Here is a 6,000-nt window from a genome sequence, read left to right as displayed (position 1 = left end):
TATTGGTGTAAAAGCCAATACAGGGCATTTTAACTATGAAAACTGCAAAATGTGTTGTTTTTGGTGGTGTGGGCAGAAAAAAAAATGAAAATTCCCAGGTTGTTATCATTATCCACCATGGTGCATTTGTACAAACTTCAACTACTGTGTCAGCATTGGTATAAGCCTTGACACTGGTTGAGCTAAAATAAGAGTTTTGATGGGGATGATGCACCTGTTTGGAAGCCTTACATGAATGGTATCATTTTAATAACCCCTTTAGCCTTATCAGCCCGCCTGTGGCCCGAAAAAATTATATTACTATTCATCTACTATAAAAATATGATAAATCAGGACAATGAATGTTTTTTTTCAACTTTTGCTCAAAGTTTAGACCCAAATGTTACATCAAAAGTGTTTTTTAGTGCAAACTTTAATGTTCAAACATGATTTTTAATCTTTGTGGGGTGAAATATACGCTATTAAAAATCTTCGACACAAACAATTAATTTATGCATATCATTGTCAATCCAGCTGAAAAAAAACAGGCAAGGATAAAAAAATTCCAATTTCTCTTTTAGTTTGTTACAGTTTACTCAGGCATAGTAATAGATACAATATTTTAGACAATGGGAATAGATTTTGTGAGGTCTCTAAATGTCCACAGACACCAAGAACATCCATATGAACCTTATTATTGTGAAGTAATTCTTCATTTACTTTGGGTAGGTCTTCAGGCGTTTTTCCCCTGAATATATGGTCAGGGTTTAACAGGTTAACAAAACCCAATATTGTAAAATGGTGAAAAAGATAAAACTATCAACAAATGTACAGTGATGATATTTTTTACAACAGCATAAATTTTATGAGGAAAATACTGTCATATTTGTCCCAAAGTAATTAAAAAAAACTAAGGATTACCATGAAACAGTATATAATTAAATTTAATATATAAGGGGAAAGTTATGGCTCTAAATGCTGAGGAAAGACATCAGTCTGGCCAACAGTTTCCATGCGTAGGCCTATTATCAATATGGACCCAGACAGAAGCAGCCTGCCAGCAGATCTGACGTGAAACCATATACTTATTTATTTACTTTAATGATTTATTTACACCACAGCCTCTGTATAAGACGAGACAGAGTCAGAGTGATGCCGCCTCTTGTTGGACTGTAGTTCTCAAGCCTTAAGTTTGTGTTTTGGCACTCAAATGACAAATGACCGTATTTGGACAATAGGGTGAAGCTATAGGACTAGAAGGATGGTTGACCTAATGCTAAATAATAACTTATCGACACAGTATTTGTGGGACAAAGGCAGTGTTTAAATGAGTAGACCTAGATAGAATACTGTTTTTCAGTATGTCTGAAACCACAGTATGTGAACTGCATACTATAAATACACAATCCACATGCTATAGAGTAAATATTACAGTATACAAGCTCTGGACACTTCACCAGCATAAATCTCCCACAATGCAATGCAGTTATGACAACGACAAACGGACAAACAGACAAGGTAAACAGCCCAGTTGGTAGTCTATTGTCTTACATCACCTGTACCAGTCCATAGTGTTAGACACATGCTGGTAAAAAAGTGAAATGGTCTGGTTACTAGGGGTGTGTATTGGCAAGAATCTGGCGATACGATACAAATCACAATACTAGGATCACGAAATGATATATCACAATATATCATGATAGTGTTAAAAAGGCAATTTTTTTTGTTTGTTTCTTTTTTTTAAATGATTATTTCCTGGAAGAATAGAATTACACCAGAAATATGCACAAATACTAAACACATTTTTATTTGATCACAACAGGATCTAATGCTATATCACAGAATGTTCCGGCGTTAAACCTTAAATTATGTTTTACAGACATTACAGTTTAAGATCCTGTTCAAATGTTCATATTCTATTAGTTCATAACTAACATCAGAACATTATTTTTGTCCCATCAAAGGAACTAACATCTGCCTCTCAGACAGTAAAAAGTGCTTTTAGGCTGCTTCAAATAACCGTTATTTAATAAAACAGTGTTAAATAATAATAAATAAATATAAACAATAACGAAAAACAAAAAACAAAAATAAACCTCCGACATATCTGCATTTGAATAAATACCTAAAAATATTGATACAGTACTTTTTAATATCGATACAGTATTGTGAAATGAAATATTGCAATATATTGCAGAATTGATATTTTCTAACACCTCCACTGGTTACCATAGTTACATGCCCCCAACTATCATGGGAACTTTCAGGAAGTGACACATGCTCATGTCCTGAGAACTGAATCAGAAAAAGATAGACTCTGCTGTTTCTTTTAACAAAAATACGTTGAGATACTGTGTATGTAGGACATAGTATGAGACTTCAGGTGAATCCAGTTATTTTATGATCTTTTCGAGCAGTTTACAGGGTGGGGAAGCAAAATTTACAATGAACATTTAGTTGTTTTTTCTCAGCAGGCACTACGTCAATTGTTTTGAAACCAAACATATATTGATGTCATAATCATACCTAACACTATTATCCATACCTTTTCAGAAACTTTTGCCCATATGAGTAATCAGGAAAGCAAACGTCAAAGAGTGTGTGATTTGCTGAATGCACTCGTCACACCAAAGGAGATTTCAAGAATAGTTGGAGTGTCCATAAAGACTGTTTATAATGTAAAGAAGAGAATGACTATGAGCAAAACTATTACGAGAAAGTCTGGAAGATACTATTAAAGAAGAATGGGAGAAGTTGTCACCCGAATATTTGAGGAACACTTGCGCAAGTTTCAGGAAGCGTGTGAAGGCAGTTATTGAGAAAGAAGGAGGACACATAGAATAAAAACATTTTCTATTATGTCAATTTTCTTGTGGCAAATAAATTCTCATGACTTTCGATAAACTAATTGGTCATACACTGTCTTTCAATCCCTGCCTCAAAATATTGTAAATTTTGCTTCCCCACCCTGTATTAATTGCACTTTAGGTGTTTGTAAGGGAAAAAAACACATTTTATCAAATAATCAAGAGTTCATAAAGTCAAGCCAAAGACAATCAAAGCTCCACATGGCACAGCAGACGTCAATCCCTTCTATATGAACCCTGAAGACTTTAGAAGATGAATTAATGCTGAAATAGAATGAATGGAACCAGAATGATGGCATTACTGACTGAGTGTAAGTCTGGCTTCACTTCTGAGCTATAGTTATCGCCCTTTGGTTTAATCCTGGGTCTTATGGTGATGATTTTACTGAAGCTGACCTACACATGAGCTTATGTGGGGGTTTTTTTCTATTTATCTGAGCAGTCTGACCAAAACAGAGTAGGCTTTAAGTACAGCCATGATAATACTGATAATACTGTGTAAAGACAAAGCTACAGTAACTGAAGCTGAATGAATGAGCTCACCGACAGCAGGCGTCCACATGTGGAGACCAAAAAGGAGTCTTCCACCGAGGCACCACGGAGTAACCCACGTATCACTAGATGGGACTCTGCCGCAGAGGCCTCGCTTAGTAAACGATCCAGGGTCGAGGAGGGTGTAGGGGGTCCAAGAACGAGGTGAGGAAGGAAAAGGTTGGAGTTTTTTTACAAGGTGGGGATGTTTTAAGGGTGCATGAGTGGACAGAGGAAGACACACTAAGGGTACTTCCAAAACTCTTCCAAGTACAAAAGAGCAGTTCCACATATAATCCAGGTCTTCTTTAAACTACCATTACTCAGTGGCTCACGTATCCATATTGAGGCCAAAGTGGGAGAGCCACGAAAAGAGCTCATAAAAGACGCAGGGATTATCAGATGGAGCACAGGAGGAGCAAGAGTGGGAGAAACTGAATGAAAGAAGAGGCAGCAGATGAGTAGGAGGGGAATGACGGGGGAGGAGGACACTGGTTGGCTTGACCATAATCCTTCACCAGCTGCATAAGCCTGACTGACAGGCTGCACTCGGGTACGTCCAGAGTAAACAACAGGTGACAGGTCCTTCTTAAGGCCGTAGTCTGATTTAAGGTCATTCTACAGCCTGGAAGTAGAACCCCAATATGCAGGATTATTAAAGATAGCATCACAACACAAACTCTGAATAATAAAAAGGGACGCAGTTAATATCCCAACGGCTACTTTATATATGCAAATCTCACATGCAAGGGTTAGGTTAGAGAGAAGGAGAGAATTAATCAGATTACATGAATGGTACAAATGCCCACAGCTGTTTGTCTTGTACAAACTAATCACACGGTTCCATTCACCCTTAAAGCACATCAGCCGTTTGTTTTCCCTTACTCTGCAGCTCTACACACTCAATAAATGATAAACGTCCAACAGTCAATCAGCCGCCACAGCGCCCTCATAAATAAAAATCACACTCTGCCCCATCTTCTCCATTTAATAACCGATACGAAGAACGCCTTTTCTAATTTCTGTCACTGCTGAGCATCAGTCAGAAGGAAACAGTAGCCACAGAACCGACCCTCTGTCTCAATAAACCTGACAAGGCGACTGGGCAGGTCAGCACAGCTTTTGATAAGTGGAACAAAGGGATGATATATGATCTGTCCACTCTCACTACACTGAATAGAAGAATTTAGGGCTTTATAGGAAGGTTTTTACGTGAACTCAGATTTTACTATTTTTTGTACGGAATTAGTAATTTACCCACAAATGTGTGACAAAAACATTATTTTCATGTGATTATAGGTGAAAATAACTGATATAATATTTATTGATTTATTATGGACATACATTACTTTGATCAAAGACATAATAAAACAGTAAAGGTGCAGGGAGAGGCAGAAAGCCTAAAATGGCTTGTTTTAAAGCCTCACCTTATAAATACATAAACGTTATAAAAGTTGAGACGTCCATAGTCCCTACACATTCAGAATTCATTAAAAAAAGGAGGACAATATAAAATATATAGATATATCAATGCGATATCATAGTGATTTCTTTAAATATTTCTTAAAGGATATCTCTGATGTGCTGTTTCCAAGAACATGTGAAAATTGGCTCCACAATTTACACCCTCGATACCTAATATAAAACTGAGCTCTTGATGTGACACATTTAGGCAAATGATAATGCTGATTTTGATGAGTATTGTACCTATGAACTGCAGCATTGGTTGCAAAATACAAAATGAAATGCTGGACATTTAACACTCAAACAGACATATTAGGATTAGTGTGAATGTCATTTTATAACTAGTCAAATATATGTGGTAGGAGCTGCTTGACATCCATCATGAATTTCCTTGAAAACAGGCCTGTGTGGGAGTTTCCCAGCAATCAGTGTTATCATGACTGGAAAATACTGGAGAACGGAAACTTTTATATTAGAGGCACAAGCACTGGACACTGTCGTAACTCAGCTATCGACATGTAGTGAATTTAATCTGGCATGAATCTGGTCATAGCAGAATGCAACAAACAACCAATTTGCATGAACATTGTCACTTTTATTGTGTGTTTTTGTGTGTTTTGACTCTAAACGGCTCTAGGGCTATTATATGTCTATTATTACAGTGACACAGAGCAACATTTAGTTGTGTTTACTGTGTGTCTGTCAGATACACACAACAACACTTCGTTTCCACACAGTTTTTGTGCAGCCTAGTGTATCTTAGGTCCAGACTGGACTTTAAAGTTGGAGTCACTACTTAAATCACTGTTTATTTTGTGGATGAGAAACACCTCTAAGCAAAACAATGATGCATTATTTCCATTTTCAGACACTAGAAGCTCATCCTGCTCATCCTTTATTTATTTGTATCTGTTAGCTTGCACATAATACTACTACAGTTCAAAGAATCATGGGAAGGAATGCCTCTAGGACCCAAAAAAGAGTTAGTTCCAGGTGCTTTTTGATAAAAGGGATTCATAAAGTAGATGAGAAACAAGAAGAAACTCCAAGGCACTCTGTTTAAGCAATAAAATGCCTTTATTTTCATGGCTTGATCATACACAGACCTTAACCCTTTCATGCATAGTGGTCACTACAGTGGACAGTTCTTCTTCAGCTG

Source organism: Sphaeramia orbicularis, chromosome 12 (assembly GCF_902148855.1).
Source record: "Sphaeramia orbicularis chromosome 12, fSphaOr1.1, whole genome shotgun sequence".
NCBI classification, from domain to species: domain Eukaryota; kingdom Metazoa; phylum Chordata; class Actinopteri; order Kurtiformes; family Apogonidae; genus Sphaeramia; species Sphaeramia orbicularis.
This window is presented reverse-complemented; position numbering follows the sequence as displayed.